Raw genomic sequence first — 27022 nt, forward strand, 5'->3', positions numbered from 1 at the left:
TAGAAGCAGAGGCCTTCTCCAGCGACCTCTCCACCAGAGTCTATCCACAAAAGGAACACCTTGAAGCTGGCTGCGAATGCACAGCTTAGGAGGAAAGCAGTACCCGCATGCTACGAATGTGATCTCTTGATGGTGCCCCAGAAAGGAACTCTGGCACTTGTACTTCCCAAGTGAGCTTAGTTGCACAACGTTTGCCCCACAGTGGCGAGCAGAAATATTGCTAGTGGCCAGTTAGCCACCCCATACACCGGGGCAGTAGCACCACACACATCTCCCACAGAACAGAGACTTCCCAATCCGTGCGTGTTCTCTTCGAATGGAGAGGTTAGTTTGCAGTCTGTGAAGCACAGTCATGGCCCACAACGCGGCAGGAGTGCCATCACCAAAGTGAATGGGAAGCTGCCCTCCCTCAAGTGGGTAAAGGCCTAACACCAGCCTTGAAGGCACATCACCGTGTGCAAAAGAAGAACAGAAAATGGACATTTTTCCCTGTAGGAAAAGGGCTCTCGGTTTCTCAAACGGAAAGACAAGCTCTCAGAAGTATATCAATATTGGAGAGAGGCAGAAGGCTGTACTTGGCAGAGGCTAGGGTAAGAGGTTCCTCAAAGCAGCCTTCTCAAAGGGCATAGAAGCAGAGGCCTTCTCCAGCGGCTTCTCCACCAGAGTCTATCCACACAAGGAACAACTTGAAGCTGCCTGCGAATGCACAGCTTAGGAGGAAAGCAGTACCCGCATGCTACGAATGTGATCTCTTGATGGTGCCCCAGAAAGGAACTCTGGCACTTGTACTTCCCAAGTGAGCTTAGCTGCACAACGTTTGCCCCACAGTGGCGAGCAGAAACATTGCTAGTGGCCAGTGAGCCACCCCATACACCGGGGCAGTAGCACCACACACATCTCCCAGAGAACAGAGACTTCCCAATCCGTGCGTGTTCTCTTCGAATGGAGAGGGTAGTTTGCAGTCTGCGAAGCACAGTCATGGCCCACAGCGCTGCAGGTGTGCCATCTCCAAAGTGAATGGGAAGCTGCCCTCCCTCGAGTGGAAAAAGGCCTAACACCAGCCCTGAAGGCACGTCACCGTGTGCAAAAGAAGAACAGAAAACGGACATTTTTCCCTGTAGGAAAAGGGCTCTCGGTTTCTCAAAAGGAAAGACAAGCTGTCAGAAGTAAGTCAGTATTGGAGAGAGGCAGAAGGCTGTACTTTGCAGAGGCTAGGATAAGACGTTCCTCAAAGCAGCCTTCTCAAAGGGCATAGAAGCAGAGGCCTTCTCCAGCCGCCTCTCCACCAGAGTCTATCCACAAAAGGAACACCTTGAAGCTGGCTGCGAATGCACAGCTTAGGAGGAAAGCAGCACCCGCATGCTACGAATGTGATCTCTTGATGGTGCCCCAGAAAGGAACTCTGGCACTTGTACTTCCCAAGTGAGCTTAGCTGCACAACGTTTGCCCCACAGTGGCGAGCAGAAACATTGCTAGTGGACAGTGAGCCACTCCATACACCGGGGGAGTCGAACCACACACATTTCCCAGAGAACAGAGACTTCCCAATCCGTGCGTGTTCTCTTCGAATGGAGAGGGTAGTTTACTGTCTGCGAAGCACAGTCATGGCCCACAGCTCTGCAGGAGTGCCATCTCCAAAGTGAATGGGAAGCTGCCCTCCCTCGAGTGGGTAAAGGCCTAACAACAGCCGTGAAGGCACGTCACCGTGTGCAAAAGAAGAACAGATAACGAACATTTTTCCCTGAAGGAAAAGGGCTCTCGGTTTCTCAAACGGAAAGACAAGCTGTCAGAAGTAAGTCAGTATTGGAGAGAGGCAGAAGGCTGTAAGTGGCAGAGGCTAGGGTAAGAGGTTCCTCAAAGCAGCCTTCTCAAAGGGCATAGAAGCAGAGGCTTTCTCCAGCGGCCTCTCCACCAGAGTCTATCCACAAAAGGAACACCTTGAAGCTGGCTGCGAATGCACAGCTTAGGAGGAAAGCAGTACCCGCATGCTACGAATGTGATCTCTTGATGGTGCCCCAGAAAGGAACTCTGGCACTTGTACTTCCCAAGTGAGCTTAGCTGCACAACGTTTGCCCCACAGTGGCGAGCAGAAACATTGCTAGTGGCCAGTGAGCCACCCCATACACCGGGGCAGTAGCACCACAAACATCTCCAGAGAACAGAGACTTCCCAATCCGTGCGTGTTCTCTTCGAATGGAGAGGGTAGTTTGCAGTCTGCGAAGCACAGTCATGGCCCACAGCGCTGCAGGAGTGCCATCACCAAAGTGAATGGGAAGCTGCCGTCCCGCGAGTCGGTAAAGGCCTAACACCAGCCCTGAAATCACGTCACCGTGTGCAAAAGAAGAACAGAAAACGGACATTTTTCCCTGAAGGAAAACGGCTCTTGGTTTCTCAAACGGAAAGACAAGCTGTCAGAAGTAAGTCAGTATTGGAGAGAGGCAGAAGGCTGTAAGTGGCAGAGGGTAGGGTAAGAGTTTCCTCAAAGCAGCCTTCTCAAAGGGCATAGAAGCAGAGGCCTTCTCCAGCGGCCTCTCCACCAGAGTCTATCCACAAAAGGAACACCTTGAAGCTGGCTGCGAATGCACAGCTTAGGAGGAAAGCAGTACCCGCATGCTACGAATGTGATCTCTTGATGGTGCCCCAGAAAGGAACTCTGGCACTTGTACTTCCCAAGTGAGCTTAGCTGCACAACGTTTGCCCCACAGTGGCGAGCAGAAACATTGCTAGAGGCCAGTGAGACACCCCATACACCGGGGCAGTAGCACCACACACATCTCCCAGAGAACAGAGACTTCCCAATCCGTGCGTGTTCTCTTCGAATGGAGAGAGTAGTTTGCAGTCTGCGAAGCACAGTCATGGCCCACAGCGCTGCAGGAGTGCCATCTCCAAAGTAAATGTGAAGCTGCCCTCCCTCGAGTGGGTAAAGGCCTAACACCAGCCGTGAAGGCACGTCACCGTGTGCAAAAGAAGAACAGAAAACGGACATGTTTCCCTGAAGGAAAAGGGCTCTCGGTTTCTCAAACGGAAAGACAAGCTGTCAGAAGTAAGTCAGTATTGGAGAGAGGCAGAAGGCTGTAAGTGGCAGAGGCTAGGGTAAGAGGTTCCTCAAAGCAGCCTTCTCAAAGGGCATAGAAGCAGAGGCCTTCTCCAGCAGCCTCTCCACCAGAGTCTATCCACAAAAGGAACACCTTGAAGCTGGCTGCGAATGCACAGCTTAGGAGGAAAGCAGTACCTGCATGCTACGAATGTGATCTCTTGATGGTGCCCCAGAAAGGAACTCTGGCACTTGTACTTCCCAAGTGAGCTTAGCTGCACAACGTTTGCCCCACAGTGGCGAGCAGAAACATTGCTAGTGGCCAGTGAGCCACCCCATACACCGGGGCAGTAGCACCACAAACATCTCCAGAGAACAGAGACTTCCCAATCCGTGCGTGTTCTCTTCGAATGGAGAGGGTAGTTTGCAGTCTGCGAAGCACAGTCATGGCCCACAGCGCTGCAGGAGTGCCATCTCCAAAGTGAATGGGAAGCTGCCCTCCCTCGAGTGGGTAAAGGCCTAACACCAGCCCTGAAGGCACGTCACCGTGTGCAAAAGAAGAACAGAAAACGGACATTTTTCCCTGTAGGAAAAGGGCTCTCGGTTTCTCAAACGGAAAGACAAGCTGTCAGAAGAAAGTCAGTATTGGAGAGAGGCAGAAGGCTGTACTTGGCAGAGGCTAGGATAAGAGGTTCCTCAAAGCAGCCTTCTCAAAGGGCACAGAAGCAGAGGCCTTCTCCAGCCGCCTCTCCACCAGAGTCTATCCACAAAAGGAACACCTTGAAGCTGGCTGCGAATGCACAGCTTAGGAGAAAAGCAGCACCCGCATGCTACGAATGTGATCTCTTCATGGTGCCCCAGAAAGGAACTCTGGCACTTGTACTTCCCAAGTGAGCTTAGCTGCCCAACTTTTGCCCCACAGTGGCGAGCAGAAACAATGCTAGTGGACAGTGAACCACTCCATACACCGGGGGAGTCGAACCACACACATTTCCCAGAGAACAGAGACTTCCCAATCCGTGCGTGTTCTCTTCGAATGGAGAGGGTAGTTTACTGTCTGCGAAGCACAGTCATGGCCCACAGCGCTGCAGGAGTGCCATCTCCAAAGTGAATGGGAAGCTGCCCTACCTCAAGTGGGTAAAGGCCTAACACCAGCCCGGAAATCACGTCACCGTGTGCAAAAGAAGAACAGAAAACGGACATTTTTCCCTGCAGGAAAATGGCTCTCGGTTTCTCAAACGGAAAGACAAGCTGTCAGAAGTAAGTCAGTATTGGAGAGAGGCAGAAGGCTGTACTTGGCAGAGGCTAGGGTAAGAGGTTCCTCAAAGCAGCCTTCTCAAAGGGCATAGAAGCAGAGGCCTTCTCCAGCGGCCTCTCCACCAGAGTCTATCCACAAAAGGAACACCTTGAAGCTGGCTGCGAATGCACAGCTTAGGAGGTAAGCAGTACCCGCATGCTACGAATGTGATCTCTTGATGGTGCCCCAAAAAGGAACTCTGGCACTTGTACTTCCCAAGTGAGCTTAGCTGCACAACGTTTGCCCCACAGTGGTGAGCAGAAACATTGCTAGAGGCCAGTGAGCCACCCCATACACCGGGGCAGTAGCACCACACACATCTCCCAGAGAACAGAGACTTCCCAAACCGTGCATGTTCTCTTCGAATGGAGAGGGTAGTTTGCAGTCTGCGAAGCACAGTCATGGCCCACAGCGCTGCAGGAGTGCCATCTCCAAAGTAAATGGGAAGCTGCCCTCCCTCGAGTGGGTAAAGGCCTAACACCAGCCGTGAAGGCACGTCACCGTGTGCAAAAGAAGAACAGAAAACGGACATTTTTCCCTGAAGGAAAAGGGCTCTCGGTTTCTCAAACGGAAAGACAAGCTGTCAGAAGTAAGTCAGTATTGGAGAAAGGCAGAAGGCTGTAAGTGGCAGAGGCTAGGGTAAGAGGTTCCTCAAAGCAGCCTTCTCAAAGGGCATAGAAGCAGAGGCCTTCTCCAGCGGGCTCTCCACCAGAGTCTATCCACAAAAGGAACACCTTGAAGCTGGCTGCGAATGCACAGCTTAGGAGGAAAGCAGTACCCGCATGCTATGAATGTGATCTCTTGATGGTGCCCCAGAAAGGAACTCTGGCACTTGTACTTCCCAAGTGAGCTTAGCTGCACAACGTTTGCCTCACAGTGGCGAGCAGAAACATTGCTAGTGGCCAGTGAGCCACCCCATACACCGGGTCAGTAGCACCACAAACATCTCCAGAGAACAGAGACTTCCCAATCCGTGCGTGTTCTCTTCGAATGGAGAGGGTAGTTTGCAGTCTGCGAAGCACAGTCATGGCCCACAGCGCTGCAGGAGTGCCATCTCCAAAGTGAATGGGAAGCTGCCCTCCCTCGAGTGGGTAAAGGCCTAACACCAGCCCTGAAGGCACGTCACCGTGTGCAAAAGAAGAACAGAAAACGGACATTTTTCCCTGTAGGAAAAGGACTCTCGGTTTCTCAAACGGAAAGACAAGCTGTCAGAAGTAAGTCAGTATTGGAGAGAGGCAGAAGGCTGTACTTTGCAGAGGCTAGGTTAAGAGGTTCCTCAAAGCATCCTTCTCAAAGGGCATAGAAGCAGAGGCCTTCTCCAGCCGCCTCTCCACCAGAGTCTATCCACAAAAGGAACACCTTGAAGCTGGCTGCGAATGCACAGCTTAGGAGGAAAGCAGCACCCGCATGCTACGAATGTGATCTCTTGATGGTGCCCCAGAAAGGAACTCTGGCACTTGTCCTTCCCAAGTGAGCTTAGCTGCACAACGTTTGCCCCACAGTGGCGAGCAGAAACATTGCTAGTGGACAGTGAGCCACTCCATACACCGGGGGAGTCGAACCACACACATTTCCCAGAGAACAGAGACTTCCCAATCCGTGCGTGTTCTCTTCGAATGGAGAGGGTAGTTTACTGTCTGCGAAGCACAGTGATGGCCCACAGCTCTGCAGGAGTGCCATCTCCAAAGTGAATGGGAAGCTGCCCTCCCTCGAGTGGGTAAAGGCCTAACACCAGCCCTGAAGGCACGTCACCGTGTGCAAAAGAAGAACAGAAAACGGACATTTTTCCCTGTAGGAAAAGGGCTCTCGGTTTCTCAAACGGAAAGACAAGCTGTCAGAAGTAAGTCAGTATTGGAGAGAGGCAGAAGGCTGTACTTGGCAGAGGCTAGGATAAGAGGTTCCTCAAAGCAGCCTTCTCAAAGGGCATAGAAGCAGAGGCCTTCTCCAGCCGCCTCTCCACCAGAGTCTATCCACAAAAGGAACACCTTGAAGCTGGCTGCGAATGCACAGCTTAGGAGAAAAGCAGCAACCGCATGCTACGAATGTGATCTCTTGATGGTGCCCCAGAAAGGAACTCTGGCACTTGTACTTCCCAAGTGAGCTTAGCTGCACAACGTTTGCCCCACAGTGGCGAGCAGAAACAATGCTAGTGGACAGTGAGCCACTCCATACACCGGGGGAGTCGAACCACACACATTTCCCAGAGAACAGAGACTTCCCAATCCGTGCGTGTTCTCTTCGAATGGACAGGGTAGTTTACTGTCTGCGAAGCACAGTCATGGCCAACAGCGCTGCAGGAGTGCCATCTCCAAAGTGAATGGGAAGCTGCCCTACCTCAAGTGGGTAAAGGCCTAACACCAGCCCGGAAATCACGTCACCGTGTGCAAAAGAAGAACAGAAAACGGACATTTTTCCCTGCAGGAAAACGGCTCTCGGTTTCTCAAACGGAAAGACAAGCTGTCAGAAGTAAGTCAGTATTGGAGAGAGGCAGAAGGCTGTACTTGGCAGAGGCTAGGGTAAGAGGTTCCTCAAAGCAGCCTTCTCAAAGGGCATAGAAGCAGAGGCCTTCTCCAGCGGGCTCTCCACCAGAGTCTATCCACAAAAGGAACACCTTGAAGCTGGCTGCGAATGCACAGCTTAGGAGGAAAGCAGTACCCGCATGCTACGAATGTGATCTCTTGATGGTGCCCCAGAAAGGAACTCTGGCACTTGTACTTCCCAAGTGAGCTTAGCTGCACAACGTTTGCCCCACAGTGGCGAGCAGAAACATTGCTAGTGGCCAGTGAGCCACCCCATACACCGGGGCAGTAGCACCACAAACATCTCCAGAGAACAGAGACTTCCCAATCCGTGCGTGTTCTCTTCGAATGGAGAGGGTAGTTTGCAGTCTGCGAAGCACAGTCATGGCCCACAGCGCTGCAGGAGTGCCATCTCCAAAGTGAATGGGAAGCTGCCCTCCCTCGAGTGGGTAAAGGCCTAACAGCGGCCCTGAAGGCACGTCACCGTGTGCAAAAGAAGAACAGAAAACGGACATTTTTCCCTGTAGGAAAAGGACTCTCGGTTTCTCAAACGGAAAGACAAGCTGTCAGAAGTAAGTCAGTATTGGAGAGAGGCAGAAGGCTGTACTTTGCAGAGGCTAGGATAAGAGGTTCCTCAAAGCATCCTTCTCAAAGGGCATAGAAGCAGAGGCCTTCTCCAGCCGCCTCTCCACCAGAGTCTATCCACAAAAGGAACACCTTGAAGCTGGCTGCGAATGCACAGCTTAGGAGGAAAGCAGTACCCACATGCTACGAATGTGATCTCTTGATGGTGCCCCAAAAAGGAACTCTGGCACTTGTACTTCCCAAGTGAGCTTAGCTGCACAACGTTTGCCCCACAGTGGCGAGCAGAAACATTGCTAGAGGCCAGTGAGCCACCCCATACACCGGGGCAGTAGCACCACACACATCTCCCAGAGAACAGAGACTTCCCAATCCGTGCGTGTTCTCTTCGAATGGAGAGGGTAGGTTGCAGTCTGCGAAGCACAGTCATGGCCCACAGCGCTGCAGGAGTGCCATCTCCAAAGTGAATGGGAAGCTGCCCTCCCTCGAGTGGGTAAAGGCCTAACACCAGCCCTGAAGGCACGTCACCGTGTGCAAAAGAAGAACAGAAAACGGACATTTTTCCCTGTAGGAAAAGGGCTCTCGGTTTCTCAAACGGAAAGACAAGCTGTCAGAAGTAAGTCAGTATTGGAGAGAGGCAGAAGGCTGTACTTGGCAGAGGCTAGGGTAAGAGGTTCCTCAAAGCAGCCTTCTCAAAGGGCATAGAAGCAGAGGCCTTCTCCAGCGGCCTCTCCACCAGAGTCTATCCACAAATGGAACACCTTGAAGCTGGCTGCGAATGCACAGCTTAGGAGGAAAGCAGAACCCGCATGCTACGAATGTGATCTCTTGATGGTGCCCCAGAAGGGAACTCTGCCACTTGTACTTCCAAAGTGAGCTTAGTTGCACAACGTTTGCCCCACAGTGGCGAGCAGAAACATTGCTAGTGGCCAGTGAGCCACCCCATACACCGGGGCAGTAGCACCACACACATCTCCCAGAGAACAGAGACTTCCCAATCCGTGCGTGTTCTCTTCGAATGGAGAGGGTAGTTTGCAGTCTGCGAAGCACAGTCATGGCCCACAGCGCTGCAGGAGTGCCATCTCAAAAGTGAATGGGTAGCTGCCCTCCCTCGAGTGGGTAAAGGCCTAACACCAGCCCTGAAGGCACGTCACCGTGTGCAATAGAAGATCAGAAAACGGACATTTTTCCCTGTAGGCAAAGGGCTCTCGGTTTCTCAAACGGAAAGACAAGCTGTCAGAAATAAGTCAGTATTGGAGAGAGGCAGAAGGCTGTACTTGGCAGAGGCTAGGGTAAGAGGTTCCTCAAAGCAGCCTTCTCAAAGGGCATAGAAGCAGAGGCCTTCTCCAGCGGCCTCTCCACCAGAGTCTATCCACAAAAGGATCACCTTGAAGCTGGCTGCGAATGCACAGCTTAGGAGGAAAGCAGTTCCCGCATGCTACGAATCTCATCTCTTAATGGTGCCCCAGAAAGGAACTCTGGCACTTGTACTTCCCAAGTGAGCTTAGCTGCACAAAGTTTGCCCCACAGTGGCGAGCAGAAACATTGCTAGGTGGCCAGTGAGCCACCCCATACACCGGGGCAGTAGCACCAGACACATCTCCCAGAGAACAGAGATTTCCCAATCCGTGCATGTTCTCTTCGAATGGAGAGGGTAGTTTGCAGTCTGCGAAGCACAGTCATGGCCCACAGCGCTGCAGGAGTGCCATCTCCAAAGTGAATGGGAAGCTGCCCTCCCTCGAGTGGGTATAGGCCTAACACCAGCCCTGAAGGCACGTCACCGTGTGCAAAAGAAGAACAGAAAACGGACATTTTTCCCTGAAGGAAAAAGGCTCTTGGTTTCTCAAACGGAAAGACAAGCTGTCAGAAGTAAGTCAGTATTGGAGAGAGGCAGAAGGCTGTAAGTGGCAGAGGGTAGGGTAAGAGTTTCCTCAAAGCAGCCTTCTCAAAGGGCATAGAAGCAGAGGCCTTCTCCAGCGGCCTCTCCACCAGAGTCTATCCACAAAAGGAACACCTTGAAGCTGGCTGCGAATGCACAGCTTAGGAGGAAAGCAGTACCCGCATGCTACGAATGTGATCTCTTGATGGTGCCCCAGAAAGGAACTCTGGCACTTGTACTTCCCAAGTGAGCTTAGCTGCACAACGTTTGCCCCACAGTGGCGAGCAGAAACATTGCTAGTGGCCAGTGAGCCACGCCATACACCGCGGCAGTAGCACCACACACATGTCCCAGAGAACAGAGACTTCCCAATCCGTGCGTGTTCTCTTCGAATGGAGAGGGTAGTTTGCAGTCTGCGAAGCACAGTCATGGCCCACAGCGCTGCAGGAGTGCCATCTCCAAAGTGAATGGGAAGCTGCCCTCCCTCGAGTGGGTAAAGGCCTAACACCAGCCCTGAAATCACGTCACCGTGTGCAAAAGAAGAACAGAAAACGGACATTTTTCCCTGCAGGAAAACGGCTCTTGGTTTCTCAAACGGAAAGACAAGCTGTCAGAAGTAAGTCAGTATTGGAGAGAGGCAGAAGGCTGTACTTGGCAGAGGCTAGGGTAAGAGGTTCCTCAAAGCAGCCTTCTCAAAGGGCATAGAAGCAGAGGCCTTCTCCAGCGGCCTCTCCACCAGAGTCTATCCACTAAAGGAACACCTTGAAGCTGGCTGCGAATGCACAGCTTAGGAGGAAAGCAGTACCCGCATGCTACGAATGTGATCTCTTGATGGTGCCCCAGAAAGGAACTCTGGCACTTGTACTTCCCAAGTGAGCTTAGCTGCACAACGTTTGCCCCACAGTGGCGAGCAGAAACATTGCTAGAGGCCAGTGAGACACCCCATACACCGGGGCAGTAGCACCACACACATCTCCCAGAGAACAGAGACTTCCCAATCCGTGCGTGTTCTCTTCGAATGGAGAGAGTAGTTTGCAGTCTGCGAAGCACAGTCATGGCCCACAGCGCTGCAGGAATGCCATCTCCAAAGTGAATGGGAAGCTGCCCTCCCTCGAGTGGGTAAAGGCCTAACACCAGCCCTGAAGGCACGTCACCGTGTGCAAAAGAAGAACAGAAAACGGACATTTTTCCCTGTAGGAAAAGTGCTCTCGTTTTCTCAAACGGAAAGACAAGCTGTCAGAAGAAAGTCAGTATTGGAGAGAGGCAGAAGGCTGTACTTGGCAGAGGCTAGGATAAGAGGTTCCTCAAAGCAGCCTTCTCAAAGGGCACAGAAGCAGAGGCCTTCTCCAGCCGCCTCTCCACCAGAGTCTATCCACAAAAGGAACACCTTGAAGCTGGCTGCGAATGCACAGCTTAGGAGAAAAGCAGCACCCGCATGCTACGAATGTGATCTCTTCATGGTGCCCCAGAAAGGAACTCTGGCACTTGTACTTCCCAAGTGAGCTTAGCTGCCCAACTTTTGCCCCACAGTGGCGAGCAGAAACAATGCTAGTGGACAGTGAACCACTCCATACACCGGGGGAGTCGAACCACACACATTTCCCAGAGAACAGAGACTTCCCAATCCGTGCGTGTTCTCTTCGAATGGAGAGGGTAGTTTACTGTCTGCGAAGCACAGTCATGGCCCACAACGCTGCAGGAGTGCCATCTCCAAAGTGAATGGGAAGCTGCCCTACCTCAAGTGGGTAAAGGCCTAACATCAGCCCGGAAATCACGTCACCGTGTGCAAAAGAAGAACAGAAAACGGACATTTTTCCCTGCAGGAAAATGGCTCTCGGTTTCTCAAACGGAAAGACAAGCTGTCAGAAGTAAGTCAGTATTGGAGAGAGGCAGAAGGCTGTACTTGGCAGAGGCTAGGGTAAGAGGTTCCTCAAAGCAGCCTTCTCAAAGGGCATAGAAGCAGAGGCCTTCTCCAGCGGCCTCTCCACCAGAGTCTATCCACAAAAGGAACACCTTGAAGCTGGCGGCGAATGCACAGCTTAGGAGGTAAGCAGTACCCGCATGCTACGAATGTGATCTCTTGATGGTGCCCCAAAAAGGAACTCTGGCACTTGTACTTCCCAAGTGAGCTTAGCTGCACAACGTTTGCCCCACAGTGGCGAGCAGAAACATTGCTAGAGGCCAGTGAGCCACCCCATACACCGGGGCAGTAGCACCACACACATCTCCCAGAGAACAGAGACTTCCCAAACCGTGCATGTTCTCTTCGAATGGAGAGGGTAGTTTGCAGTCTGCGAAGCACAGTCATGGCCCACAGCGCTGCAGGAGTGCCATCTCCAAAGTAAATGGGAAGCTGCCCTCCCTCGAGTGAGTAAAGGCCTAACACCAGCCGTGAAGGCACGTCACCGTGTGCAAAAGAAGAACAGAAAACGGACATTTTTCCCTGAAGGAAAAGGGCTCTCGGTTTCTCAAACGGAAAGACAAGCTGTCAGAAGTAAGTCAGTATTGGAGAAAGGCAGAAGGCTGTAAGTGGCAGAGGCTAGGGTAAGAGGTTCCTCAAAGCAGCCTTCTCAAAGGGCATAGAAGCAGAGGCCTTCTCCAGCGGGCTCTCCACCAGAGTCTATCCACAAAAGGAACACCTTGAAGCTGGCTGCGAATGCACAGCTTAGGAGGAAAGCAGTACCCGCATGCTATGAATGTGATCTCTTGATGGTGCCCCAGAAAGGAACTCTGGCACTTGTACTTCCCAAGTGAGCTTAGCTGCACAACGTTTGCCTCACAGTGGCGAGCAGAAACATTGCTAGTGGCCAGTGAGCCACCCCATACACCGGGGCAGTAGCACCACAAACATCTCCAGAGAACAGAGACTTCCCAATCCGTGCGTGTTCTCTTCGAATGGAGAGGGTAGTTTGCAGTCTGCGAAGCACAGTCATGGCCCACAGCGCTGCAGGAGTGCCATCTCCAAAGTGAATGGGAAACTGCCCTCCCTCGAGTGGGTAAAGGCCTAACACCAGCCCTGAAGGCACGTCACCGTGTGCAAAAGAAGAACAGAAAACGGACATTTTTCCCTGTAGGAAAAGGACTCTCGGTTTCTCAAACGGAAAGACAAGCTGTCAGAAGTAAGTCAGTATTGGAGAGAGGCAGAAGGCTGTACTTTGCAGAGGCTAGGTTAAGAGGTTCCTCAAAGCATCCTTCTCAAAGGGCATAGAAGCAGAGGCCTTCTCCAGCCGCCTCTCCACCAGAGTCTATCCACAAAAGGAACACCTTGAAGCTGGCTGCGAATGCACAGCTTAGGAGGAAAGCAGCACCCGCATGCTACGAATGTGATCTCTTGATGGTGCCCCAGAAAGGAACTCTGGCACTTGTCCTTCCCAAGTGAGCTTAGCTGCACAACGTTTGCCCCACAGTGGCGAGCAGAAACATTGCTAGTGGACAGTGAGCCACTCCATACACCGGGGGAGTCGAACCACACACATTTCCCAGAGAACAGAGACTTCCCAATCCGTGCGTGTTCTCTTCGAATGGAGAGGGTAGTTTACTGTCTGCGAAGCACAGTCATGGCCCACAGCTCTGCAGGAGTGCCATCTCCAAAGTGAATGGGAAGCTGCCCTCCCTCGAGTGGGTAAAGGCCTAACACCAGCCCTGAAGGCACGTCACCGTGTGCAAAAGCAGAACAGAAAACGGACATTTTTCCCTGTAGGAAAAGGGCTCTCGGTTTCTCAAACGGAAAGACAAGCTGTCAGAAGAAAGTCACTATTGGAGAGAGGCAGAAGGCTGTACTTGGCAGAGGCTAGGATAAGAGGTTCCTCAAAGCAGCCTTCTCAAAGGGCATAGAAGCAGAGGCCTTCTCCAGCCGCCTCTCCACCAGAATCTATCCACAAAAGGAACACCTTGAAGCTGGCTGCGAATGCACAGCTTAGGAGAAAAGCAGCACCCGCATGCTACGAATGTGATCTCTTGATGGTGCCCCAGAAAGGAACTCTGGCACTTGTACTTCCCAAGTGAGCTTAGCTGCACAACGTTTGCCCCACAGTGGCGAGCAGAAACAATGCTAGTGGACAGTGAGCCACTCCATACACCGGGGGAGCCGAACCACACACATTTCCCAGAGAACAGAGACTTCCCAATCCGTGCGTGTTCTCTTCGAATGGACAGGGTAGTTTACTGTCTGCGAAGCACAGTCATGGCCAACAGCGCTGCAGGAGTGCCATCTCCAAAGTGAATGGGAAGCTGCCCTACCTCAAGTGGGTAAAGGCCTAACACCAGCCCGGAAATCACGTCACCGTGTGCAAAAAAGAACAGAAAACGGACATTTTTCCCTGCAGGAAAACGGCTCTCGGTTTCTCAAACGGAAAGACAAGCTGTCAGAAGTAAGTCAGTATTGGAGAGAGGCAGAAGGCTGTACTTGGCAGAGGCTAGGGTAAGAGGTTCCTCAAAGCAGCCTTCTCAAAGGGCATAGAAGCAGAGGCCTTCTCCAGCGGGCTCTCCACCAGAGTCTATCCACAAAAGGAACACCTTGAACCTGGCTGCGAATGCACAGCTTAGGAGGAAAGCAGTACCCGCATGCTACGAATGTGATCTCTTGATGGTGCCCCAGAAAGGAACTCTGGCACTTGTACTTCCCAAGTGAGCTTAGCTGCACAACGTTTGCCCCACAGTGGCGAGCAGAAACATTGCTAGTGGCCAGTGAGCCACCCCATACACCGGGGCAGTAGCACCACAAACATCTCCAGAGAACAGAGACTTCCCAATCCGTGCGTGTTCTCTTCGAATGGAGAGGGTAGTTTGCAGTCTGCGAAGCACAGTCATGGCCCACAGCGCTGCAGGAGTGCCATCTCCAAAGTGAATGGGAAGCTGCCCTCCCTCGAGTGGGTAAAGGCCTAACAGCAGCCCTGAAGGCACGTCACCGTGTGCAAAAGAAGAACAGAAAACGGACATTTTTCCCTGTAGGAAAAGGACTCTCGGTTTCTCAAACGGAAAGACATGCTGTCAGAAGTAAGTCAGTATTGGAGAGAGGCAGAAGGCTGTACTTTGCAGAGGCTAGGATAAGAGGTTCCTCAAAGCATCCTTCTCAAAGGGCATAGAAGCAGAGGCCTTCTCCAGCCGCCTCTCCACCAGAGTCTATCCACAAAAGGAACACCTTGAAGCTGGCTGCGAATGCACAGCTTAGGAGGAAAGCAGTACCCACATGCTACGAATGTGATCTCTTGATGGTGCCCCAAAAAGGAACTCTGGCACTTGTACTTCCCAAGTGAGCTTAGCTGCACAACGTTTGCCCCACAGTGGCGAGCAGAAACATTGCTAGAGGCCAGTGAGCCACCCCATACACCGGGGCAGTAGCACCACACACATCTCCCAGAGAACAGAGACTTCCCAATCCGTGCGTGTTCTCTTCGAATGGAGAGGGTAGGTTGCAGTCTGCGAAGCACAGTCATGGCCCACAGCGCTGCAGGAGTGCCATCTCCAAAGTGAATGGGAAGCTGCCCTCCCTCGAGTGGGTATAGGCCTAACACCAGCCCTGAAGGCACGTCACCGTGTGCAAAAGAAGAACAGAAAACGGACATTTTTCCCTGTAGGAAAAGGGCTCTCTGTTTCTCAAACGAAAAGACAAGCTGTCAGAAGTAAGTCAGTATTGGAGAGAGGCAGAAGGCTGTACTTGGCAGAGGCTAGGGTAAGAGGTTCCTCAAAGCAGCCTTCTCAAAGGGCATAGAAGCAGAGGCCTTCTCCAGCGGCCTCTCCACCAGAGTCTATCCACTAAAGGAACACCTTGAAGCTGGCTGCGAATGCACAGCTTAGGAGGAAAGCAGTACCCGCATGCTACGAATGTGATCTCTTGATGGTGCCCCAGAAAGGAACTCTGGCACTTGTACTTCCCAAGTGAGCTTAGCTGCACAACGTTTGCCCCACAGTGGCGAGCAGAAACATTGATAGTGGCCAGTGAGCCACGCCATACACCGGGGCAGTAGCACCACACACATGTCCCAGAAAACAGAGACTTCCCAATCCGTGCGTGTTCTCTTCGAATGGAGGGGGTAGTTTGCAGTCTGCGAAGCACAGTCATGGCCCACAGCGCTGCAGGAGTGCCATCTCAAAAGTAAATGGGAAGCTGCCCTCCCTCGAGTGGGTAAAGGCCTAACACCTGCCCTGAAGGAACGTCACCGTGTGCAAAAGAAGAACAAAAAACGGACATTGTTCCCTGTAGGAAAAGGGCTCTCGGTTTCTCAAACGGAAAGACAAGCTGTCAGAAGTAAGTCAGTATTGGAGAGAGGCAGAAGGCTGTACTTGGCAGAGGCTAGGGTAAGAGGTTCCTCAAAGCAGCCTTCTCAAAGGGCATAGAACCAGAGGCCTTCTCCAGCGGCCTCTCCACCAGAGTCTATCCACAAAAGGAACACCTTGAAGCTGGCTGCGAATGCACAGCTTAGGAGGAAAGCAGTACCCGCATGCTACGAATGTGATCTCTTGATGGTGCCCCAGAAAGGAACTCTGGCACTTGTACTTCCCAAGTGAGCTTAGCTGCACAACGTTTGCCCCACAGTGGCGAGGAGAAACATTACTAGTGGCAAGTGAGCCACCCCATACACCGGGGCAGTAGCACCACACACATCTCCCAGAGAACAGAGACTTCCCACTCCGTGCGTGTTCTCTTCGAATGGAGAGGGTAGTTTGCAGTCTGCGAAGCACAGTCATGGCCCACAGCGCTGCAGGAGTGCCATCACCAAAGGGAATGGGAAGCTGCCCTCCCTCCAGTGGGTAAAGGCCTAACACCAGCCCCGAAGGCACGTCACCGTGTGCAAAAGAAGAACAGAAAACGGACATTTTTCCCTGTAGGAAAAGGGCTCTCGGGTTCTAAAACGGAAAGACAAGCTGTCAGAAGTAAATCAGTATTGGAGAGAGGCAGAAGGCTGTACTTGGCAGAGGCTAGGGTAAGAGGTTCCTCAAAGCAGCCTTCTCAAAGGGCATAGAAGCAGAGGCCTTCTCCAGCGGCCTCTCCACCAGAGTCTATCCACAAAAGGAACACCTTGAAGCTGGCTGCGAATGCACAGCTTAGGAGGAAAGCAGTACCCGCATGCTACGAATGTGATCTCTTGATGGTGCCCCAGAAAGGAACTCTGGCACTTGTACTTCCCAAGTGAGCTTAGCTGCACAACGTTTGCCCCACAGTGGCGAGCAGAAACATTGCTAGTGGACAGTGAGCCACCCCATACACCGGGGCAGTAGCACCACACACATCTCCCAGAGAACAGAGACTTCCCATTCCGTGCGTGTCCTCTTCGAATGGAGAGGGTAGTTTACTGTCTGCGAAGCACAGTCATGGCCCACAGCGCTGCAGGAGTGCCATCTCCAAAGTGAATGGGAAGCTGCCCTCCCTCGAGTGGGTAAAGGCCTAACACCAGCCCTGAAGGCACGTCACCGTGTGCAAAAGAAGAACAGAAAACGGACATTTTTCCCTGTAGGAAAAGGGCTCTCGGTTTCTCAAAAGGAAAGACATGCTCTCAGAAGTAAGTCAGTATTGGAGAGAGGCAGAAGGCTGTACTTGGCAGAGGCTAGGGTAAGAGGTTCCTCAAAGCAGTCTTCTCAAAGGGCATAGAAGCAGAGGCCTTCTCCAGCGGCCTCTCCACCAGAGTCTATCCACAAAAGGAACACCTTGAATCTGGCTGCGAATGCACAGCTTAGGAGGAAAGCAGTACCCGCATGCTACGAATCTCATCTCTTGATGGTGCCCCAGAAAGGAACTCTGGCACTTGTACTTCCCAGGTGAGCTTAGCTGCACAACGTTTGCCCCACAGTGGCGAGCAGAAACATTGCTAGTGGCCAGTGAGCCACCCCATACACCGGGGCAGTAGCACCACACACATCTCCCAGAGAACAGAGATTTCCCAATCCGTGCGTGTTCTCTTCAAATGGAGAGGGTAGTTTGCAGTCCGCGAAGCACAGTCATGGCCCACCTCGCTGCAGGAGTGCCATCTCCAAAGTGAATTGGAAACTGCCCTCCCTCGAGTGGGTAAAGGCCTAACACCAGCCCTGAAGGCACGTCACCGTGTGCAAAAGAAGAACAGAAAACGGACATTGTTCCCTGTAGGAAAAGGGCTCTCGGTTTCTCAAACGGAAAGACAAGCTGTCAGAAGTAAGTCAGTATTGGAGAGAGGCAGAAGGCTGTACTTGGCAGAGGCTAGGGTAAGAGGTTCCTCAAAGCAGCCTTCTCAAAGGGCATAGAAGCAGAGGCCTTCTCCAGCGGCCTCTCCACCAGAGTCTATCCACACAAGGAACACCTTGAAGCTGGCTGCGAATGCACAGCTTAGGAGGAAAGCAGTACCCGCATGCTACGAATGTGATCTCTTGATGGTGCCCCAGAAAGGAACTCTGGCACTTGTACTTCCCAAGTGAGCTTAGCTGCACAACGTTTACCCCACAGTGGCGAGCAGAAACATTGCTAGTGGACAGTGAGCCACCCCATACACCGGGGCAGTAGCACCCCACACATCTCCCAGAGAACAGAGACTTCCCAATCCGTGCGTGTCCTCTTCGAATGGAGAGGGTAGTTTACTGTCTGCGAAGCACAGTCATGGCCCACAGCGCTGCAGGAGTGCCATCTCCAAAGTGAATGGGAAGCTGCCCTCCCTCGAGTGGGTAAAGGCCTAACACCAGCCCTGAAGGCACGTCACCGTGTGCAAAAGAAGAACAGAAAACGGACATTTTTCCCTTTAGGAAAAGGGCTCTCGGTTTCTCAAACGGAAAGACAAGCTGTCAGAAGTAACTCAGTATTGGAGAGAGGCAGAAGGCTGTAAGTGGCAGAGGGTAGGGTAAGAGTTTCCTCAAAGCAGCCTTCTCAAAGGGCATAGAAGCAGAGGCCTTCTCCAGCGGCCTCTCCACCAGAGTCTATCCACAAAAGGAACACCTTGAAGCTGGCTGCGAATGCACAGCTTAGGAGGAAAGCAGTACCCGCATGCTACGAATGTGATCTCTTGATGGTGCCCCAGAAAGGAACTCTGGCACTTGTACTTCCCAAGTGAGCTTAGCTGCACAACGTTTGCCCCACAGTGGCGAGCAGAAACATTGCTAGTGGCCAGTGAGCCACCCCATACACCGAGGCAGTAGCACCACACACATCTCCCAGAGAACAGAGACTTCCCAATCCGTGCGTGTTCTCTTCGAATGGAGAGGGTAGTTTGCAGTCTGCGAAGCACAGTCATGGCCCACAGCGCTGCAGGAGTGCCTTCTCCAAAGTGAATGGGAAGCTGCCCTCCCTCGAGTGGGTAAAGGCCTAACACCAGCCCTGAAGGCACGTCACCGTGTGCAAAAGAAAAACAGAAAACGGACATTGTTCCCTGTAGGAAAAGGGCTCTCGGTTTCTCAAACGGAAAGACAAGCTGTCAGAAGTAAGTCAGTATTGGAGAGAGGCAGAAGGCTGTACTTGGCAGAGGCTAGGGTAAGAGGTTCCTCAAAGCAGCCTTCTCAAAGGGCATAGAAGCAGAGGCCTTCTCCAGCGGCCTCTCCACATGAGTCTATCCACAAAAGGAACACCTTGAAGCTGGCTGCGAATGCACAGCTTAGGAGGAAAGCAGTACCCGCATGCTACGAATGTGATCTCTTGATGGTGCCCCAGAAAGGAACTCTGGCACTTGTACTTCCCAAGTGAGCTTAGCTGCACAACGTTTGCCCCACAGTGGCGAGCAGAAACATTGCTAGTGGCCAGTGAGCCACCCCATACACCGGGGCAGTAGCACCACAAACATCTCCAGAGAACAGAGACTTCCCAATCCGTGCGTGTTCTCTTCGAATGGAGAGGGTAGTTTGCAGTCTGCGAAGCACAGTCATGGCCCACAGCGCTGCAGGAGTGCCATCTCCAAAGTGAATGGGAAGCTGCCCTCCCTCGAGTGGGTAAAGGCCTAACACCAGCTGTGAAGGCACTTCACCGTGTGCAAAAGAAGGAGAGAAAACAGACATTTTTCCCTGCAGGAAAACGGCTCTTGGTTTCTCAAACGGAAAGACAAGCTGTCAGAAGTAACTCAGTATTGGAGAGAGGCAGAAGGCTGTACTTGGCAGAGGCTAGGGTAAGAGGTTCCTCAAAGCAGCCTTCTCAAAGGGCATAGAAGCAGAGGCCTTCTCCAGCGGCCTCTGCACCAGAGTCTATCCACAAAAGGAACACCTTGAAGCTGGCTGCGAATGCACAGCTTAGGAGGAAAGCAGAACCGGCATGCTACGAATGTGATCTCTTGATGGTGCCCCAGAAAGGAACTCTGGCACTTGTACTTCCCAAGTGAGCTTAGCTGCACAACGTTTGCCCCACAGTGGCGAGCAGAAACATTGCTAGAGGCCAGTGAGACACCCCATACACCGCGGCAGTAGCACCACACACATGTCCCAGAGAACAGAGACTTCCCAATCCGTGCGTGTTCTCTTCGAATGGAGAGGGTAGTTTGCAGTCTGCGAAGCACAGTCATGGCCCACAGCGCTGCAGGAGTACCATCTCCAAAGTGAATGGGAAGCTGCCCTCCCTCGAGTGGGTAAAGGCCTAACAGCAGCCCTGAAGGCACGTCACCGTGTGCAAAAGACGAACAGAAAACGGACATTTTTCCCTGTAGGAAAAGGGCTCTCGGTTTCTCAAACGGAAAGACAAGCTGTCAGAAGTAAGTCAGTATTGGAGAGAGGCAGAAGGCTGTACTTTGCAGAGGCTAGGGTGAGAGGTTCCTCAAAGCAGCCTTCTCAAAGGGCATAGAAGCAGAGGCCTTCTCCAGCGGCCTCTCCACATGAGTCTATCCACAAAAGGAACACCTTGAAGCTGCCTGCGAATGCACAGCTTAGGAGGAAAGCAGTACCCGCATGCTACGAATGTGATCTCTTGATGGTGCCCCAGAAAGGAACTCTGGCACTTGTACTTCCCAAGTGAGCTTAGCTGCACAACGTTTGCCCCACAGTGGCGAGCAGAAACATTGCTAGTGGCCAGTGAGCCACCCCATACACCGTGGGAGTCGAACCACACACATTTCCCAGAGAACAGAGACTTCCCAATCCGTGCGTGTTCTCTTCGAATGGAGAGGGTAGTTTACTGTCTGCGAAGCACAGTCATTGCCCAGAGCGCTGCAAGAGTGCCATCTCCAAAGTGAATGGGAAGCTGCCCAACCTCAAGTGGGTAAAGGCCTAACACCAGCCCGGAAATCACGTCACCGTGTGCAAAAGAAGAACAGAAAACGAACATTTTTCCCTGCAGGAAAACGGCTCTCGGTTTCTCAAACGGAAAGACAAGCTGTCAGAAGTAAGTCAGTATTGGAGAGAGGCAGAAGGCTGTACTTGGCAGAGGCTAGGATAAGAGGTTCCTCAAAGCATCCTTCTCAAAGGGCATAGAAGCAGAGGCCTTCTCCAGCCACCTCTCCACCAGAGTCTATCCACAAAATGAACACCTTGAAGCTGGCTGCGAATGCACAGCTTAGGAGGAAAGCAGCACCCGCATGCTACGAATGTGATCTCTTGATGGTGCCCCAGAAAGGAACTCTGGCACTTGTACTTCGCAAGTGAGCTTAGCTGCACAACGTTTGCCCCACAGTGGCGAGCAGAAACATTGCTAGTGGACAGTGAGCCACTCCATACACCGGGGGAGTCGAACCACACACATTTCCCAGAGAACAGAGACTTCCCAATCCGTGCGTGTTCTCTTCGAATGGAGAGGGTAGTTTGCAGTCTGCGAAGCACAGTCATGACCCACAGCGCTGCAGGAGTGCCATCTCCAAAGTAAATGGGAAGCTGCCCTCCCTCGAGTGGGTAAAGGCCTAACACCAGCCGTGAAGGCACGTCACCGTGTGCAAAAGAAGAACAGAAAACGGACATTTTTCCCTGAAGGCATAGGGCTCTCGGTTTCTCAAACGGAAAGACAAGCTGTCAGAAGTAAGTCAGTATTGGAGAGAGGCAGAAGGCTGTAAGTGGCAGAGGCTAGGGTAAGAGGTTCCTCAAAGCAGCCTTCTCAAAGGGCATAGAAGCAGAGGCCTTCTCCAGCGGGCTCTCCACCAGAGTCTATCCACAAAAGGAACACCTTGAAGCTGGCTGCGAATGCACAGCTTAGGAGGAAAGCAGTACCCGCATGCTACGAATGTGATCTCTTGATGGTGCCCCAGAAAGGAACTCTGGCACTTGTACTTCCCAAGTGAGCTTAGCTGCACAACGTTTGCCCCACAGTGGCGAGCAGAAACATTGCTAGTGGCCAGTGAGCCACCCCATACACCGGGGCAGTAGCACCACAAACATCTCCAGAGAACAGAGACTTCCCAATCCGTGCGTGTTCTCTTCGAATGGAGAGGGTAGTTTGCAGTCTGCGAAGCACAGTCATGGCCCACAGCGCTGCAGCAGTGCCATCTCCAAAGTGAATGGGAAGCTGCCCTCCCTCGAGTGGGTAAAGGCCTAACAGCAGCCCTGAAGGCACGTCACCGTGTGCAAAAGAAGAACAGAAAACGGAAATTTTTCCCTGTAGGAAAAGGACTCTCGGTTTCTCAAACGGAAAGACAAGCTGTCAGAAGTAAGTCAGTATTGGAGAGAGGCAGAAGGCTGTACTTGGCAGAGGCTAGGATAAGAGGTTCCTCAAAGCAGCCTTCTCAAAGGGCATAGAAGCAGAGGCCTTCTCCAGCCGCCTCTCCACCAGAGTCTATCCACAAAAGGAACACCTTGAAGCTGGCTGCGAATGCACAGCTTAGGAGGAAAGCAGCACCCGCATGCTACGAATGTGATCTCTTGATGGTGCCCCAGAAAGGAACTCTGGCACTTGTACTTCGCAAGTGAGCTTAGCTGCACAACGTTTGCCCCACAGTGGCGAGCAGAAACATTGCTAGTGGACAGTGAGCCACTCCATACACCGGGGGAGTGGAACCACACACATTTCCCAGAGAACAGAGACTTCCCAATCCGTGCGTGTTCTCTTCGAATGGACAGGGTAGTTTACTGTCTGCGAAGCACAGTCATGGCCCACAGCGCTGCAGGAGTGCCATCTCCAAAGTGAATTTGAAGCTGCCCTACCTCAAGTGGGTAAAGGCCTAACACCAGCCCGGAAATCACGTCACCGTGTGCAAAAGAAGAACAGAAAACGGACAATTTCCCTGCAGGAAAACGGCTCTCGGTTTCTCAAACGGAAAGACAAGCTGTCAGAAGTAAGTCAGTATTGGAGAGAGGCAGAAGGCTGTACTTGGCAGAGGCTAGGGTAAGAGGTTCCTCAAAGCAGCCTTCTCAAAGAGCATAGAAGCAGAGGCCTTCTCCAGCGGCCTCTCCACCAGAGTCTATCCACAAAAGGAACACCTTGAAGCTGGCTGCGAATGCACAGCTTAGGAGGAAAGCAGTACCCGCATGCTACGAATGTGATCTCTTGATGGTGCCCCAGAAAGGAACTCTGGCACTTGTACTTCCCAAGTGAGCTTAGCTGCACAACGTTTGCCCCACAGTGGTGAGCAGAAACATTGCTAGTGGCCAGTGAGCCACCCCATACACCGGGGCAGTAGCACCACACACATCTCCCAGAGAACAGAGACTTCCCAATCCGTGCGTGTTCTCTTCGAATGGAGAGAGTAGTTTGCAGTCTGCGAAGCACAGTCATGGCCCACAGCGCTGCAGGAGTGCCATCTCCAAAGTGAATGCGAAGCTGCCCTCCCTCGAGTGGGTAAAGTCCTAACACCAGTCCTGAAGGCACGTCACCGTGTGCAAAAGAAGAACAGAAAACGGACATTTTTCCCTGTAGGAAAAGGGCTCTCGGTTTCTCAAACGGAAAGACAAGCTGTCAGAAGAAAGTCAGTATTGGATAGAGGCAGAAGGCTGTACTTGTCAGAGGCTAGGATAAGAGGTTCTTCAAAGCAGCCTTCTCAAAGGGCATAGAAGCAGAAGCCTTCTCCAGCCGCCTCTCCACCAGAGTCTATCCACAAAAGGAACACCTTGAAGCTGGCTGCGAATGCACAACTTAGGAGAAAAGCAGGACCCGCATGCTACGAATGTGATCTCTTGATGGTACCCCAGAAAGGAACTCTGGCACTTGTACTTCCCAAGTGAGCTTAGCTGCACAACGTTTGCCCCACAGTGGCGAGCAGAAACATTGCTAGTGGACAGTGAGCCACTCCATACACCGGGGGAGTCGAACCACACACATTTCCCAGAGAACAGAGACTTCCCAATCCGTGCGTGTTCTCTTCGAATGGAGAGGGTAGTTTACTGTCTGCGAAGCACAGTCATGGCCCACAGCGCTGCAGGAGTGCCATCTCCAAAGTGAATGGGAAGCTGCCCTACCTCAAGTTGGTAAAGGCCTAACACCAGCCCGGAAATCACGTCACCGTGTGCAAAAGAAGAACAGAAAACGGACATTTTTCCCTGCAGGAAAACGGCTCTCGGTTTCTCAAACGGAAAGACAAGCTGTCAGAAGTAAGTCAGTATTGGAGAGAGGCAGAAGGCTGTAAGTGGCAGAGGCTAGGGTAAGAGGTTCCTCAAAGCAGCCTTCTCAAAGGGCATAGAAGCAGAGGCCTTCTCCAGCGGCCTCTCCACCAGAGTCTATCCACAAAAGGAACACCTTGAAGCTGGCTGCGAATGCACAGCTTCGGAGGAAAGCAGTACCCGCATGCTACGAATGTGATCTCTTGATGGTGCCCCAGAAAGGAACTCTGGCACTTGTACTTCCCAAGTGAGCTTAGCTGCACAACGTTTGCCCCACAGTGGCGAGCAGAAACATTGCTAGTGGCCAGTGAGCCACCCCATACACCGGGGCAGTAGCACCACAAACATCTCCAGAGAACAGAGACTTCCCAATCCGTGCGTGTTCTCTTCGAATGGAGAGGGTAGTTTGCATTCTGCGAAGCACAGTCATGGCCCACAGCGCTGCAGGAGTGCCATCTCCAAAGTGAATGGGAAGCTGCCCTCCCTCGAGTGGGTAAAGGCCTAACACCAGCCCTGAAGGCACGTCACCGTGTGCAAAAGAAGAACAGAAAACGGACATTTTTCCCTGTAGGAAAAGGGCTCTCGGTTTCTCAAACGGAAAGACAAGCTGTCAGAAGTAAGTCAGTATTGGAGAGAGGCAGAAGGCTGTACTTGGCAGAGGCTAGGATAAGAGGTTCCTCAAAGCAGCCTTCTCAAAGGGCATAGAAGCAGAGGCCTTCTCCAGCCGCCTCTCCACCAGAGTCTATCCACAAAAGGAACACCTTGAAGCTGGCTGCGAATGCACAGCTTAGGAGGAAAGCAGCACCCGCATGCTACGAATGTGATCTCTTGATGGTGCCCCAGAAAGGAACTCTGGCACTTGTACTTCCCAAGTGAGCTTAGCTGCACAACGTTTGCCCCACAGTGGCGAGCAGAAACATTGCTAGTGGACAGTGAGCCACTCCATACACCGGGGGAGTCGAACCACACACATTTCCCAGAGAACAGAGACTTCCCAATCCGTGCGTGTTCTCTTCGAATGGAGAGGGTAGTTTACTGTCTGCGAAGCACAGTCATGGCCCACAGCGCTGCAGGAGTGCCATCTCCAAAGTGAATGGGAAGCTGCCCTACCTCAAGTGGGTAAAGGCCTAACACCAGCCCGGAAATCACGTCACCGTGTGCAAAAGAAGAACAGAAAACGGACATTTTTCCCTGCAGGAAAACGGCTCTTGGTTTCTCAAACGGAAAGACAAGCTGTCAGAAGTAAGTCAGTATTGGAGAGAGGCAGAAGGCTGTACTTGGCAGAGGCTAGGGTAAGAGGTTCCTCAAAGCAGCCTTCTCAAAGGGCATAGAAGCAGAGGCCTTCTCCAGCGGCCTCTCCACCAGAGTCTATCCACAAAAGGAACACCTTGAAGCTGGCTGCGAATGCACAGCTTAGGAGGAAAGCAGTACCCGCATGCTACGAATGTGATCTCTTGATGGTGCCCCAAAAAGGAACTCTGGCACTTGTACTTCCCAAGTGAGCTTAGCTGCACAACGTTTGCCCCACAGTGGCGAGCAGAAACATTGCTAGAGGCCAGTGAACCACCCCATACACCGGGGCAGTAGCACCACACACATCTCCCAGAGAACAGAGACTTCCCAATCCGTGCGTGTTCTCTTCGAATGGAGAGGGTAGTTTGCAGTCTGCGAAGAACAGTCATGGCCCACAGCGCTGCAGGAGTGCCATCTCCAAAGTAAATGGGAAGCTGCCCTCCCTCGAGTGGGTAAAGGCCTAACACCAGCCGTGAAGGCACGTCACCGTGTGCAAAAGAAGAACAGAAAACGGACATTTTTCCCTGAAGGAAAAGGGCTCTCGGTTTCTCAAACGGAAAGACAAGCTGTCAGAAGTAAGTCAGTATTGGAGAGAGGCAGAAGGCTGTACTAGGCAGAGGCTAGGGTAAGAGGTTCCTCAAAGCAGCCTTCTAAAAGGGCATAGAAGCAGAGGCCTTCTCCAGCGGCCTCTCCACCAGAGTCTATCCACAAAAGGAACACCTTGAAGCTGGCTGCGAATGCACAGCTTAGGAGGAAAGCAGTACCCGCATGCTACGAATGTGATCTCTTGATGGTGCCCCAGAAAGGAACTCTGGCACTTGTACTTCCCAAGTGAGCTTAGCTGCACAACGTTTGCCCCACAGTGGCGAGCAGAAACATTGCTAGTGGCCAGTGAGCCACCCCATACACCGGGGCAGTAGCACCACAAACATCTCCAGAGAACAGAGATTTCCCAATCCGTGTGTGTTCTCTTCGAATGGAGAGGGTAGTTTGCAGTCTGCGAAGCACAGTCATGGCCCACAGCGCTGCAGGAGTGCCATCTCCAAAGTGAATGGGAAGCTGCCCTCCCTCGAGTGGGTAAAGGCCTAACACCAGCCCTGAAGGCACGTCACCGTGTGCAAAAGAAGAACAGAAAACGGACATTTTTCCCTGTAGGAAAAGGGCTCTCGGTTTCTCAAACGGAAAGACAAGCTGTCAGAAGAAAGTCAGTATTGGAGAGAGGCAGAAGGCTGTACTTGGCAGAGGCTAGGATAAGAGGTTCCTCAAAGCAGCCTTCTCAAAGGGCATAGAAGCAGAGGCCTTCTCCAGCCGCCTCTCCACCAGAGTCTATCCACAAAAGGAACACCTTGAAGCTGGCTGCGAATGCACAGCTTAGGAGGAAAGCAGCACCCGCATGCTACGAATGTGATCTCTTGATGGTGCCCCAGAAAGGAACTCTGGCACTTGTACTTCCCAAGTGAGCTTAGCTGCACAACGTTTGCCCCACAGTGGCGAGCAGAAACATTGCTAGTGGACAGTGAGCCACTCCATACACCGGGGGAGTCGAACCACACACATTTCCCAGAGAACAGAGACTTCCCAATCCGTGCGTGTTCTCTTCGAATGGAGAGGGTAGTTTACTGTCTGCGAAGCACAGTCATGTCCCACAGCGCTGCAGGAGTGCCATCTCCAAAGTGAATGGGAAGCTGCCCTACCTCAAGTGGGTAAAGGCCTAACACCAGCCCGGAAATCACGTCACCGTGTGCAAAAGAAGAACAGAAAACGGACATTTTTCCCTGCAGGAAAACGGCTCTTGGTTTCTCAAACGGAAAGACAAGCTGTCAGAAGTAAGTCAGTATTGGAGAGAGGCAGAAGGCTGTACTTGGCAGAGGCTAGGGTAAGAGGTTCCTCAAAGCAGCCTTCTCAAAGGGCATAGAAGCAGAGGCCTTCTCCAGCGACCTCTCCACCAGAGTCTATCCACAAAAGGAACACCTTGAAGCTGGCTGCGAATGCACAGCTTAGGAGGAAAGCAGTACCCGCATGCTACG

This window comes from Kogia breviceps, chromosome 2 (assembly GCF_026419965.1).
Source record: "Kogia breviceps isolate mKogBre1 chromosome 2, mKogBre1 haplotype 1, whole genome shotgun sequence".
NCBI lineage: Eukaryota > Metazoa > Chordata > Mammalia > Artiodactyla > Physeteridae > Kogia > Kogia breviceps.